The following is a 16,074-nucleotide window of genomic DNA, read 5'->3' as shown; positions in this document are numbered from 1 at the left end:
CTTTAGTAAAGTAGGTAGCAATGAGTGCACCTTTTCTTTCATTAATCAGTGCTACACTTTCTTGCACGTATTCAGGTTTGTGGATGTTATATCTTGTCTTGTTTGCTCGTAGTCCAAACAATGTTTCTTGTGCGTTTTGGTTATTATTATTATATTACTGTTACATCACCATTGTTCTTAACCTATCAACCACAAGTTTCCTAAAAAAGTATGAATTTGTGGCATTAGAGGCGTAGTACAATCTTTATACTCATCGCGTTTGTATTTGCAACATTGCCTAGAGGGCAATTTTGCAACATTGCCTCAAAGTAAATACGCCTATGCTAACGGTGTTAGCAGCTTTTCCTTTAAAAAATGTGGGCGATTATAACGTTGAAGTACCCCATTGTTTCCTTCCTCATTGGTCATTAGCTGCTTATGACTGGTCGAAATTTTCTGGGTTATGAGCACAACACCTGCTCCTCTTTCTGCCTTTTGGCGTCACGTCAAAAGGCAGAAAAAAGAGGGTTCCACACTCGGCGCCATGGCTGCGATGGGCGCTGAATAACACTCCTAGGTTTAAATGCACATATATATACCCTATAAAGTGGACGGGGAGATGACCGCCGCCGTAGCTCAGTGGTAGAGCATCGGACGCGTTATTCGAAGGTCGCAGGTTTGGTCCCTGCCGGCGGCAAGTCATGTTTTCGTCCACTTTACTTTCTTCACATTTATATCCCAATTATTACAAATAACATACCCTATACTTTCCTTGGCATTATTGTCTGCTAGTTCTCATTAATATTTAATCTAGGTGGTGTTGCCCAAACATGGAATCGACAGCAAGGTGTTTTTAAGTGGCAAATATCTACACTTTGTTGGCCCTTGTTTCGCTAACATTTATTCATTAACCTACGGTAATTTCTTGTAAAAAGGGGCTCACGATAGAAACAGTTGAGCGGACATACTGGGTACAATGAATGTTTGTTCAGCAGTAGTATACTGTACCCATTTTTTCTGAAAATACAGTTGGGATCATCAAGAGCGTTTTGTATCTGGTATTGTACCGAGGAAAGTGATTTGCAGCATGAGTTCAGTTTCGATAGGGAGCGCAATAAACACATAGGAGACAGAGAACAGAACGCTCTGTTCACCTTGTTTTTATTGCGCTCTATTGAAATTTAAAGCAGTGCTCTAACGACAAAGCCAATCGTGCACCCTCCCGGATATGTAGCACTTGTCTTCAGCATAGTGGCATCTTGCCACAGCAAGAGAAATGGAGGAAGAAAGCCAAATTTAGTACCTTGTTGTAAGTACACTGATCCTCGGCCGTCATTATCGTCAAACACTTGCATGACCGCAACCATGCGCCTTAAACATTGCAGGGGCCGGTTAGACTGAGTGAAGGTATGGGGCGGACTTGGAGCCTCCCTTCGGTATTTGAAGGGGGGGGGGGGGGGGGGGGGGCCTCTTTTGCGCGCGCCAATGGTTCAGAATATGGAAGAAGGTTAAAAAGCGAATTGACGTACGTTTCTGCATGGTGGCAGCGAAATAGATGAAGAAGATGTCTCCGTACGTCCGCAGGAATCCTTTGGCATGCTGGATGCGTGGTGACCGCACCAACTTGACGCTCAGGTAGCTCAGCAGCAGAAGGGTCAAGCCCACCAGCACCCACAGCTACAGATCAACGAAATACGACGCCGAGTTCACTGTGCTGCTTGTGCAGACTTTCACGACAGAAATATTTCCATTGTCGAGAATCAGAGGTGTCAAGTGAGGCGGCGTTGTTCTTTTCAAGGTTTCATTAACCTTACTATGCCACTCATAGCACAAGCGTGGCTGCTCACGGAGACGGTGTAGCTCAGTGCATACCTCAATATCGAAAGGGGACACCCTGGTGAAGACAGCACTGAAGAAAGGCTGCTTGAGGCCAGCCAGAAATCGCAAGTTGTCCACAAGGAATACAGAACCGAACGTGAATTCTTCGTCAATGACCGTGGTGATGAGGAACGGACCCACGGCAAGTTCGCTTTCCTGCGCCAACCGCTACACTTGTGAACTGTGCTCGAATATGGTGCATGCACACCAAGACAGCTAGTTCACCAGCCCGCTGTTATAGCTCACGTTTCTTGCAGGTCCCCGAGCATGCCAGTCCATGTTCCATTGGGAACCCTGTAGCCCCACATATTGTCCTTCGGGGCCTTATACTTGTACCTGCACAAAGTATATATGCCTCCCTAGCACCAGTGCCGATAAAATCAACAGAGGACACCACTTTAATCATAAATTAGCTAAGCAACTGAAGACTACTACAAACTGCGTAAATATATTTAGGCTTCATCTTGAACTTCGTTACAGCGCAACACTACAGACACGGACGAAAGAAAAGAAAACGAACAACACGCGTTTTTCGTCTTCCTTACGTCCATGTCGCATCATCATCTTCCTCGTTCCCGTTGTCGATGTAACGATGTAAGCCAAGACAACAGTATTTCATTTGTCGCATTTACATTTACCCACCTGCACATACCTAGGTACCATGCTTTTGATCCCTGCCAAAGAAGGAAACATCTATCCGCCTCCTTAACGTGTTACCGCAGCCCCCTGGAGGCCGTAATGTGTCCACGATGGAGCCGGAAAATCCCCACAGCTGACTTTCGTCGCGGTTGTCCGTCAGTGAACCGAGTACGGGCGCCACTGGAACATTGACAAGTGAGCAACATTTAAGTTGCTCTCAGAGTTCCATCAGCTGGCTTGAGATTGCTCGCTTTATCATCACGTCAACATCCTGACAGGAATCAAGAACATATGAGTTCATAAGAGGGCTGTTAGAACATTTGAGAACCCTTCCGTTTACTGAATTACGAATACAGCAATTCTTTTATGCACCACCATCACTGTGAGCTACTCAAGTCTTGATGCCACCTGGGAACCTTAATAACATGCCACAGAAAGTGCATGCTTACGTTTCACTAGTATGTTGGTATGACTTCATGAGAGATGCACTTCATGATCTTCTTTGCGACTTAATCCTGAGCTCATTAGATTTGAATATAGTACGCTAGATGCACAAGACTTGACGTGCGCATTACTTAATTTCCGCTGTTTTTACTACCTATGCCGTGACAATATTAAGCTTACGAATAAATGTACACACGCCAGCGACGGGGCCTACAAAACATAGGCGTTAGATACTGCCGCCAGGCATCACATAAGCTGTCCCTTAACAATATGCTTATACAGTGTGGTAGAATTCATCTCTTTTTGAAGATTATATCTCTCCTGCGATAGCAGAATCATAGACTTGTCGGAACATTAGTCTTCACAAGCGTGTTGGTAGATGCGGTGTTTTTACATTTCGGGAGGCCAAGCTATGCTGTACATTTTATACGCCATAGCGAAACGCAACAAACCGAGTTCTAGACTGGTAATGTCTTAGTCCGTTGTTAACATTCTATTCACTTTAACACGTGTTGTCCAATCTCATCATTCATCTGAGTCGAGGCTTTTGTTGACGATGCGAAAAAGTTGATAATTTCAGCAATGCTCTTGAATACGACGATAAAGTGAAGACATCAAGCGGTGTTTGTGAAGTTTCGAGCGCTTGTTCCCTAGTCATACCATGGTGAACATGCATTGAATCATTAGATGCGAGACACAGAAAAACTCACCGGCTGAGACGTGAAACGCAGAGTCCTATTAACATACATATCCTTGTACAAGTGCCAGCTATTAGGCTTTTCAAAACAAATGCAAAACAAAATATATCATGCTCTGCAAAGATCTGTTCTCAGAGTAAAAGACATCAATCCTCACCATTTTGCTGGCTATGAAGCTGTGACCAGCCTTCCTTGCCTACCATACGTTATAAATGAGGCACTTCGCTGACATTTCTAATATCAGCCGGCCTCCGCAGGAAGTTCGTTAGCTTGCATGTCTTAAATTCCGTGTTCCTGCGACCTACAATGCTAGCGTGATTTGGTAGACAGATTGCGGCACCCTAATTGTCCTGTGTAAGCGCCACTGGACACTTTCTTGACGGGAGTCTGGCAATCGATGTGCACCTTGAAGATTTCCTTCGCGACAAACAGCTCCCGGCACGTGGTTAGGGTGTATTGAACACGCTGCTAAATCATTGTGTTTGCGTTTTTGTTCCTCGCTATCGTGGCGGCCACATCAATGCCGCTCGCAACAAGACTTGAATGCATGAATCCGCGAGACGCCGGATTTCTGTCTTTCGTGCTGACTTTTTTTCTTTCCACTCTCAGTTCGATCATCAGTGTCTGAAACTTTACTACTTATTGGATTCCAGGAGTTCAAATCGAACTCGATCGCGGCCTGCAATCGCGCAAGCGTAAGTGTCTATAGCTAGTACATAGCAAGCCGTGTCTGAAGTACGCAAGAACGTGGCTGCATAAATGACGGTCATTAATAGCATCAGTGCGCGACGGAGGTCAACAAATGAGCCGGGAATAAGGCTTCATCTTGGCTTACCCGTTCATAAAATTTCTCTTTGATACTTGCAAATTCTTTAAATGAATTAAGAGGCGATGTTGACTGCTCAACACCCTTGAGATAGGAGAAAGCGAATACGACCGCAACAAGTCTCGCACCGAGGAACTCTGCAAGAAGAGTCTGTCCTCTTCGTAGAGGGCGCACACGCTGACAGACATGCATACGTGTAGCTTCCCAAATCGCCAAGTATGTTGGCAATTACTTTCCACTGCTAAACAAAACGTCGTCGGGACAGACCTCGGTAATCGCAATTTACTAGTGCAAAATTCAAAAGCGCTCGTGCCCAGGCCTCACGTAGCGTAGAGGGATGATCAAAGTCCAGGTGGGGACTGCCACTCTCTGAAGCGTCTTATATCGCAACAATGGGGATTCGGGGCTGGAAACTCTATGAATGAACGGTCCGTTGCTCACGTGGGCACAGCGATGAGGTTATTCCTTAAGGTCCTCAATGAAATTAGGTAAGTAGAACCCGCTGGTACGTTTTTGAAGGGACCGTAAAAAATAAACGTAAGAGCCGGGAAAACAAGAACCGAGAAAGAGCAAAAACGAAAAAAATATTTAGTGGTACGGAATTTTATTTCATTGCCTATGCTCGAAAAAACCCCGCAACGTTGCTGGTTCGCTTCTCATGCCCGAACAGCACGAAAAATTTTTCGAGCACGTGCAGTGTCATATCTTTTGAATCTAGTGCTACCACGGCCGACACCTGGCAAGCGATCACTTATGGCGATACCTTCTCGCGATTGTGGCCGGATGCGTGGTGTCTCCAAAGCGATAATAGCACTGTTGCCATATTGTCGGACCAGCGTGGCTCGTCGTAGACGGTCGACGCCTCGCGAAAGTGAAAGTACCCCGAAAGCGGTCGTCGAAGAAAGTCCCCTGCTCCACCAACCCCTAAACTTGGTCACTGGTGCATGCATTGGCGCACTCAGCCACGACCTAGTCGACGGATAGAAACGCGGATTGGTACAGGCGTCAACCACAGAAAGTAATCAACGCACGTGATTCTTTTGGCCACGAACAGTTGCAGGCGTTAAAGAACTAAGCATACGCAACTCGACCAGCGCGACCAGTTCCGACCACGAACCGCGCGAAATCCAACCAGCTCCAACTCTTCGACAAATAACTAGTTGATGAGTCCACGCCAACGCGACGGCGGAAGCAAATGCCAAACTCCCCTTACTTTTGCGAGCAATTACGTCATAGACGCCGTCTTTGCAATGCGGATATCAGATGCTATGCTCATGTTTGCGGCAACCGAAAGTACCTGTCGCTTGCGCCTCTCACGCGGCTAATCTTACGGTCAAACCAGGCCAAGCTGCGTGAAAAGTCAACATGGCCGCTGTCTTCTGTGGTCGCTCGGCTGGCTCGGAGTGCACTTCGGGACGTATCATACGGGAATGGTTCCACAGTTATGACGTAACAGCGGGGTTCCAAATACATTGGATCCTATGGGAGCTATGCCAGGACCGGCAGAAGGCGACGTAACAGCCGGGGAAAACGCAACAGTGAGGAACGTAACAGCGGGTTTCTACTTGTGGTAGTCGTGATGCCAACAAAGCATAGACAAATACAAGTTTGCATTTGTTCTGACAAACTAGGCAAGCAACAAACGCCAAGTGTTACATCGAAAGATCATGTCTTGAAAATGGGCCTTTCTACTAGACTAAGTCAAAATCGGCGAAGCTTGCATTAAGTCGCGCAAGGCTTGCAACAGCGAAACGGATGATTCTGAAATCTTATTTGGTTGCTTCTAGGCTGTTCTAGGCTTAGCTAGGTCAGTCCCACGGGTGCCGAAACTCCAGAACCGAGCGTTCGCGCCTCTCTAGATCTACTACGGGCACGTCGTCGTTGGTGTAAGGCTTCCATCGCTTCGGCCCTTCTCGCAGCGCCGTTGCCTTTCCCGTTCCCAGTAATGCAGCTCGCACTAGTGGTGCCAAGCCTGAAGAAAGAACGCATGGGTGTACCTCCTTTGTCTGTTGCTTGTTTGTTGTTTGTTTGTTTTTCCTTCTATTCTAGGCACGTACCACTCTGGGGGATAGCCAAGAATGCGTAGTTGAAACTTAAAATCTTATTCGAAGAATGTTAAATGGTTCAAAAAAAGGGAAGAGAAGAAATGGCAATAATAACCATACATCAAATTAAGACTTCAAAAATTATGGGTATTGAGCTCGTATTCCTACCGACAGCGTATTAACCTTCCTTATTTCTCATCATTCCCTTTCTTTCTTTCTTTCTTTCTTTCTTTTCTTCTCTTTCTTTCTTTCTTTCTTTCTTTCTTTCTTTCTTTCTTTCTTCTTCTTTCTTTCTTTCTTTCTTTCTTTCTTTCTTTCTTTTCTTTAGCTCTATATTGTAGGTTTCTTATTTCATTGTTTCTTTAGTTATCTCTTTCTTTTTATACCTTTCTCTCTCTCTCTCTCTCTCTAGTGAACCAGTGGTGAGTAGTAGTGGGATTTGCCCAATTTCTGTGGCCCATACCCGCTCACGATGAAGACAGTTTTCTGATAGGCCGCACAAATTACGGCTAGCTTAAGCAGCTTCGCTGTAAAAAAAAAGTATGTGTTGCTGTTTTCGCTAAGTTCTGACTTGCCACGTATATGACTCTCCTTAAAGAAACATTAAGTCATTTTAGGTGAGAAATGAGGGGCGCTTAAATGTAGTTTCCTAAAGAGAAAGACAAGGACGTCGCAAGCCACGAGTTCACGCGAAGTAGGTGCGGCTTTTCTGCTGTGGACGTCATACACCTTGCGCAGGCACTTTCCGGCCATTGCCATACCGGTGACCTGCAAGCAGACTTCCACCATGGAAAAAGTTAAGCCCGGCGTGGTTAAGGTGGTGCAAGTGGGCTACAAATTGGACGAGACAGCGCAAGCCTTACCTGCCGTCCGCATGGTGCTTGGATATGGATTTTCCTGCTTCTTTATGATCATGGCCATGGCCTCTAAAGTGGCGGTAAGAAAATACTTTTATGGAGGGTGTTATCCTTCCCATAATCGCTGTTCTCTTATGAACTTGCTTATAAAAGAAGCGATAGTAGGTACTTGTCGATACATTTACAAAAAAAAAAAACGAAGCCCCTGTATGAGCGTTATCTTGACGAGTCATGGCTCGGTCGTGTGCAACCATGTCAATTAGAGCCCATGGCGCTAAAGACAATTGCCGGGAAAGAGTCACAGTTCATTTTTCTATGGATACCTATTGTATATTGTAAAAAAGTCAGCGCAAACAAGACGGAACGCAAGAAAGGAAGGACACAGTACGAGCGCTGTGTCCTTCCTTTCTTGTATTCCGTCTTGTTTGAGCTGACTTTTTTCACTATGCATCAGTTCCAACTCGCCCACCTCTCTACCTTACTGCTCTATAGATACCATGCGGTTATAAAGCAGGCAACAGGAGATCGACTATTAGTTGCAGAATGAGCGGTCTTGATCTTTTGATATTAAAAAAATCTGTGCAAACGATATTTGTACAATTTTTGCATACACGTAATGTTTAAGACTCCGTAAATGTAAAAGTACTGTTAAGTACCTTCGTGTATTCTTTGTAGTATATAACTTTATCAAGATTTCGCTTAAATTTGTTAGCAGGGAAGCACCCACTTTCATGACAAGTGGGACGGGATTATCGTTCTGCGTTGAAACCATCTTGAAGTGGGATGGCTGTTCGCGCAGCATGTGCAGTGCCTGTTCGTGGTGGCCACCATGGTAACGCTGTTCGTGCTGGAGCCAATCCAGTACCAGTGCTCATGCATGCTGCCACTCTTCCTCTTCCCAATATCTCGCCTGCTCGTGGCCCACAAGCTCTTCGGCGTGTACATGAACGTAAGTCGCGAATGGTGCCTCTTGCCCGAGGCTTCAGTTGAGGTAATGCAGAAACTAATCGAAGTGGTAATTATGTCATACAGCTCTTTTTTTCAGAACAGTAAGGAACTTGTAGTTTATGCGTGTACTGACTACCTAAATTATGCGCAATACTTATTAGAGAATAACCGACTTAATGGATTCACGTTGGATTGACTAGCCGCCCAACACAGAACGACAGCGTTATGCTCACGTCTCGCGGCCATGCTCTCAACAAAGCAATTTAAGTGAAATTGACACAAAGAGAGCACTAGTTATTGCAACTGGCGGTTATTTGTATGCATCGGCAGGCCTACCTGCCTTCTGAGCAAATTGCAGCACACGAAGCCCAGGGCGAAAAAAAAAAAAAAAAAACGTCAATGACCTGCCTTCATGTCACACACTGCCTATATGCGTGCATTGGTGTGGCCACGATTTGCAAGAAATGTAGGCGCAGCCGGCGTACAATAAATGAGGCTTTCTTTTTTTGAAACGTTCTTGAACTAGCCCAGCTGAACTGTGGCGGCGTTTCTTGTTCGGTGGGCGTCAGCGCAACTAACTGAATTTTTCGGCGTAGCCATTACTGGTTATAGAGCGTGAAACCGCGAGAAAAGGAGGGCGCGTTCAAGAGAGCGCGTGTAGGATCGTATTTTTTTTTTTTGGAGGGGGGGGGGAGGAGGGGGGATACGTTCTTCACACGAGGGAAGCCTCGCGCAATAAAAATCGTGCACTGTTATGCATGGCCTATGGCAATATGCGGCTCGCGAAAATGCTGGGTGAGCTAATACGGCTGATGGCTTCATGCGTTCATCACGCCAGTGTAGCCGCGGAGGGCGCTCGTGGTATTCGAGGGAAGTCTCTTAGTGTTTGTGTGTGCGCGTATGACAGTACGGTTGTTAATTCAATTTAATGTTAGGCGAATTCGTACTGAATAATTCACAGGCTCCTTAGCTAAGGCTAAGGAGAGAACAGGCAAAAGCCTGGGTATGTGCGTGAGGTATACCGTCCGCGTGGTTATTTTCAACATTGAAATATTTCATTCACTTTATTCACTTAGACATATGATTCACTGTTAATTGACGTTTGATTAAGTTGTCTAATTGCTTTAATTCACATTTGATTCACTTTAACTTATCGTAGCATTTCATTCACCATATGCACTAATTACGACTTCTAATCACTCGGCATCATCATCATCATCAGCCTGTCTACGCCCACTGCAGGGCAAAGGCCTCTCCCATGTTCCGCCAATCAACCCGGTCCTGTGCTTTCTGCTGCCACGTTATACCTACAAACTTCTTAATCTCATCTACCCACCTAATCTTCTGTCTCCCCCTCACGCGTTTACCATCTCTTGGAATCCAGTCAGTTACCGTTAACGACCACCGGTTATCCTGCCGACGTGCTACGTGCCCGGCCTATATCCATTTCTTCTTCTTGATTTCAACTATGATGTCCTTAACCCCCGTTTGTTCCCTGACCCACTCTGCTCTCTTCCTGTCTCTTAAGGTTACACCTATCATTTTCCTTTCCATCGCTCGCTTCGTCGTCCTCAATTTAAGTTGAACCCTCTTTGTAAGTCTCCAGGTTTCTGCTCCGTAGGTAAGTACCGGTAAGATGCAGCTGTTATATACCTTTCTCTTGAGGGATAGTGGTAGATTACCATTCATGATTTGAGAATGCTTGCCGAATGAGCCCCATCCCATCCTTATTCTTCTAGTTATTTCACTCTCATGGTTCGGCTCCGCGGTTACTACCTGTCCTAAGTAACGTACTCCTTTACAACTTCCATGCTCTCCACCTATGCAAGCGCTGTTCTCTGCCAAGATGTCCACACTACTTTAGTTTTATGCATATAATTTTCAGACCTACTCTTCTACTTTCCGTACCAGTTCAGTAAAACATGAGCTGTAATTCGTCTCCCGCGTTACTCATCATGCAATGTCATCAGCGAATCGCAGGTTACTGAGATGCTCTCCATTAACTCTATCCCTAATTCTTCCCAATCTAGGGCCCTGAAAAGCCTGTAAACACGCGGTGAATAACATTGGAGAGATGTGTCTCCCTGCCGTACGCCCTTCTTTATTGGGATTCTCTCGCTTTCTTTATGGAGGACATAGTGGCCGTGGAGCCGCTGTAGATTTCTTCCATTATGTTTATGTAGGCTTCGTCGATGCCCTGATTCCGCAGTGCCTGCATGACTGCTGATGTCTCCACCGAGTCAAATGCCTTCTCGTAATCTATGAAGGCTATGTATAGGGATTGGTTGTATTCCGCGCATTTCTCTATCACCTGATTGATAGTATGGATATGGTCTATTGTTGAGAAGCCTGTACGAATCCTGCCTGGTCCCTTGGTTGATTGAACTCTAATGTCGTATTAATTCTGTTAGCAATTACTTTTGTAAATAGCTTGTAGACAACGGACAGTAAGCTTTGGGCCTGTAATTGTTCAGGTCCTACCCTTAGTCTATTAGCCCAACTTTTTTTCCATTGAAACCAATTTTTCGTTAACCATCATTGTGTCGCGCCACGGAAGAAAGCTGCTCTGGTTCAACCGCACCGCTGACATGACCACACTAGATTGGGGGTTCCTGTCGCCATGGTAGTCATCTGATATAGTCTGTGGTTGCTAGAGAAATCGAGACAGGGTTCGTACATGGTCGCTTCGCTTGATTAAATCGGTTGCTTTATATTTTCTTCCCAATCGGTGGCGTCTCCGAAATGCCCGCGGGGGGAAAGATGTGCTGCTCGACTGCTTTGTTGCGGTTATCGTGGCGCTTAACTGACTCGGTCTGTGCAGGACGAGATCCTGCGCTCCATCTCCTCCGTGCTATCGGCCTAATTGCGCTGAAGTCACCGCTGAGCCGCCGCCTGTGCTTGTGGTTTCTGTACGTAACGGGAGTGCGCGTGAGCCGCGTGCTTCTCAGCGTCATGCTACTCGTGTTCTTCGTGTCCATGCTGGTGGACGCCACGATGACCACAGGAATACTGGCCGGCTTCGTGGATCCGCTCATCTTCGAAATCTACGCAAACAACCTACGCATCCGATACGCCGAGCACGTCCGTGCCGGGCTCAAGGTGCGCGTCCTTGCAGTGTTTCATTTTGTGCTAATAGGAGACACCTGATGCAGTAACATTTCGCGCTAAGAACATAAACTATACCAAGATCATAGGCTTCAAACGCCCTAATACGCACATTTAGCGTTACTCCGAAAGAATGTTATTTGGCTAAGAAGGGCTGCTTGTTGCGATAGTTCATGTGCCATTATTACTACAAGTAGCTCTCAGAAAACGATACATGCCCAAGACAGAAACACAAGTACTGGCGCTACTACCAACTGTTATTCAGTTCCGAAATATATAGACTGAAGGCAGACACGTACCCACGGGATCTTTTTTTTTTTCGGGGCAGGGGAGGGGAAACCCAGGGTAACCTTACTATGCAAATTGGTGGTGGCGGTGGGGGGAGGGGGGTAGTACGCAATCTAGTAATATTGAATGCGAGCTTCGCTCTATACAAATAAAATCTCATTGTAAATCGTGATAAGAGCCTCCTTTATGCACGAAGATGATGGGCTTTATGCAACCGCGACAAACGCAGGCTGCTTGAAGAAGGTAACGTCTTAAAGCTTTTACAATCCGCAACGCCAACTTTTTTCACCTCTTCGTCTTACAATTAGCGTACAAATATGTTGGCATAATTTTAAATCGTTCATTTTTTAACTCTTCTTTTCAACGCCTGCGAACGTTTGTTGTTGCGTGAATGAGAACAGTTAGCCTGTGCTACGTGTGTTAAGGGGATCCTCATCGCTGCCAATGTGTGCACTTCTTTGAGCCCACTAACGACCTGATTGTCACGTAGGAAGGACGGAACCCTGACGGAGGTAGACTTCGTGTTCAAGGACCCCGCCAAGCAGCGACGCGTGGTGACCGTGAGGCACGCATGAACGACACCGTGGAGGAAGTGACGCAGGAAGTCGAGCCAATGTTCGCCGTGGACACGGAAGGAAACATCCGCGAGATGGTTATGGTCATGGATCGTGACGAGGTGTGTTTTACGGTGGTGATTCAACGGACACGGCACTTGGTACAATGTCATCAGTGCTCATTGCAGCGTCATTAGCGTCACCAGAGTTATTTTGACTTTTATTTCTCGAACACAACGGTCAATTTAATACCTTGGCGCAAATGGTAGCGATTTTCAACATGCGCAGTCTTTGCGCCATTCCTTTGTTCTATTAAAGCCAACAGTTAAAAGGACCCTGAAATGGTTTGATGGTAAAACAAGTCCTATCATTTGCAGACCGATTTAAGCTCTCTGCGTCAAGTGTGTAGCTTGTTACAACACTTTAAACATGCGAATCGCTACAGATCGCAGCGTTAGCCACCCTCAATTTTGAATACATCATCGACGATTTCTGCAACACTATGCGGCGCTATTTTTCTCTTTTACAAAAGGGCGAAGCACAAAATGCTCCAGATCTGCAGACCATAGTTGCGGAGAACCCGGAGATGCGACGCGAGCAGGTTTCCGAGGCGTTGCGCTCCTTTGGCATCGACCTGCAGAAGATGGGACTGAAGCTTGAGCTACAGAACACCGTGAGTGGACTGCTGGCATCATCACCTACTCTGGCGCCCATAGCGAGTTGGTTGTAGTTGAGGTGGAAAACACACTGAGCGATGCCCGGTAACCCGGGTATTCCTTGTGGCGACACACACACCAGAGAGTTTCTTCAAAGAACGCAGAAATTTGGGCTAGTTGGCGATAGCAGAACCTAGACATTTCAACAAGCGCAAAGCAACACTCACACAAGGAGGAAACACGAACACAGGACTGGAGCCCGTCCTGTCTATGCGACTCATCCTCCTGTGAATGTTGCTTTGCGCTTGTTAAAATGTCTAAATTCATCTTCACAACGTTGGACATGCACACCGATAATTTAATTAATAATAATTTTTCACTCAAGAGGCACTGAACCATTTTTCCAAGCAATAATCGAGTGACCTCAGTATCGGAGTTAATTGCCTCACGAATCTGTTGCCACAAAAATTTCTCGAATCCATCAAGAACGAGCGGAGTTACAGTGACTCGTCGCACACTTAATGCGCTTTCTTCTCTCGTCCCGCAGCGCGCGCGTTGGAAGCTACACGGGGAGGCACGGCAAGGGGGAAACCTCGGCGCGCGTCATGACCTTGACCGCGCGTGATCAAACGCTCTCGCCCGCTGTGATTTGTGTGCGCGAGTGTGGCTACACTGTAATTTGCCATATATGGAGCGCGGCGCCCGCACATGGCGCCACCCCGTGGCAAGAGCAGCATCTGATCCAAAGGCCACTGTTGATTTATGTAGGCTATTGGCCAATAGCATGCTATCTGTTGTTAGACGTCACACAGCTAGCAGCGCCCTGCCCAAGGAAGAGAGTGAGGACGGGCCTCTGTATGAGGAGAGTGCGCTTGAGAAAATGTAAACGCTCCTTGCCGCACACGACTGCGAGATTTGGCTGAGCTGTTCATAGCAGTGTGTGTCTTCTTACCGCAGGATATGTTTTCTCACCAAGCCCGAGAGGCGGTTCCTGACCTTTTTAAAGGGCCTCCAAACAACCACTGAAGATACAAAGAACGAGCGCATTATTCTAGCTCTCCTGGCGTTGCGACGCAATTCATCACGCCAGCAGTCTGTTCACGTGACGTCAGGAGGAATAAGCTCTCGATTTGCCCATATACGAGGGATATCAGTTATGAATTGTCTCCTACCTTACTTTGCCATGCAGTCGCACGCCAGTTCTGACTTTTCTCGCATGACTATCGTGCGCGATCAACTTATTTCACTTGGTTTTGTTGGTTTTCAACTGCGCAGCAGAGATAACAGCGTGTAGCCGAGAAACGCTGAATCCTGACAGGCTCAACGCTTAGCGCTGCCGTTGTCCACGCATTTAATGAAGAAACAAGTGGCAAGAAGGATATGGCGCCTGTAGGAAGGGTCGTGAAGGCGAGAAAGAAGCGACTCTCTCGTCCTTAAACTCGGGGTGGTTTCGGGCCCTTTAAGGAAACATTCTTGAAGGAACCATCGGACGAGAGTGAGCGAAAAATCTCGCAAATTAACGCTGTTGAAAATTTACCAATGAAAAGAGAAGTCCAACAGCAACTGAACTTCATATCAACACGACAGCAAGACCCAGCCGTATTAGTGGCATTATTAGCACGAGAACAAAGTTTCAGTGGTACAGAAATTCTATGACGCACCTTACAGATTTGTGCGTGGAGTGATGTTAACCTACACTTATGCCCGAGTGATTTCTACATAGGGTGATACATTGCCTACGCGTCGGAAGGCGACGCGCAGAGGTTCGCAATAGTAAGACTGTGTTCCCGCTCGTTGCAGGCTACGGACGCAAAGTCTGTGAAGACTGTGGACCATAGGACCGCAGTTACGCACGCTTCCGGTGGACAGGAAAAGTTGCACCTGGAAGGCGAGAATCCGGGCAGCGAGAGCCATTTGAGCATGACCACGCTGAAGAGCGAGTCCATCGGAAAGAGCGACGGAGGCAGAAAGGAGGGCGACAGAAGCAAGTCTAGCGGAAAGCGTGAAGGCAAAGGAGAGGCACCAAGGCTAACCATAAACGCAGTGCGAGCAGTAAGGAGGACCTTTCAGAAAAGAGCAGCGACAGCATATCAAGCAAGTAAGCAAGTACTGCGCCACGAGCGAAGACGCAGTGTGACGTTTTAGTTCAGAGACGGTAGAATACTGTCGCAAAAAGCATCTGTTTTCCTCATCGATGAATTAGAAAGGCTCGTGATTAGCTTTCATGCGGAATAAGAGTGGCTAAAACATGCAGAACAAATGCGTGGTTTCTAGCAAAATGCAATCGTGCTCGCGGCTCCCAGTATCACGGAGAAGCTTAAGTGTTAAAGCGAAGCTTGTAATTCGTATTACGGCTTATAGCAACGACATACTCTTCGTTACATGGACATACTGACATTTCAGTTAATGAGAACTCAACGGAGGCGGAATGCTAGAAGCCTGTGTACTTAGACTGAAATGCAGGTTAAAGAACCCCATGGGTGGTCAAAATTCCTGGAGCCCTCCACTACGGGGTGCCTCGTAGTGATAACGGGGATCTGGCACATAAAACCTCAGAAATTGTTTTTAACAGTGATAACTGTTAATGTTTTGTGAAAGCGTATTAGAGCTACATAAGATATTATCTCGCAAGTTATTTCACATTGCATTACGAAAACTTCACGCCGCGAAATCGACACGGTACCGTCATCAGCTGTATGTAAAAAGATGATTGGTTCTAATTATTTTGGCAGTAACTTATGCACGTATGTAAAAGGTCTGATCGTAGAAGAAATAGTAATCGAAAAGCCGTTGAAATAAATGGGGGGCATACTAATACAGAGCCTTAAAGTGAGAAAAAGTCATTGAACAGGGAATGTAGAGGCCGACGTTTCGGCAAGGGGCACTTGGCTTCGTCGGCGAGTGTTCAGGGGTGGCACACTATGCTTGGTTTCATAAGGCATTATATCAGTGTCAGTATGCCAGTGAGATTCAAGCTAAGGTGACACTACATTATCTCATAACCAAAGGTTCTGAATATCAAGAACGGCAGAATAAAACTAACAGTGTCCCTCATGCATTCAGCTAAGATGACTCGAAGGCGAAAGCCATCTTCTTTTTCTTCTCATTTATGTATTTGGTCCCCGCCTGCCCTCCTCCGAAAGATTTCTGGCCTAAC

Source organism: Rhipicephalus sanguineus, chromosome 2 (assembly GCF_013339695.2).
Source record: "Rhipicephalus sanguineus isolate Rsan-2018 chromosome 2, BIME_Rsan_1.4, whole genome shotgun sequence".
Classification (NCBI taxonomy): Eukaryota; Metazoa; Arthropoda; class Arachnida; order Ixodida; family Ixodidae; genus Rhipicephalus; species Rhipicephalus sanguineus.
The sequence above is the reverse complement of the archived record's forward strand: the minus strand, read 5'-3'. Positions refer to the sequence as shown.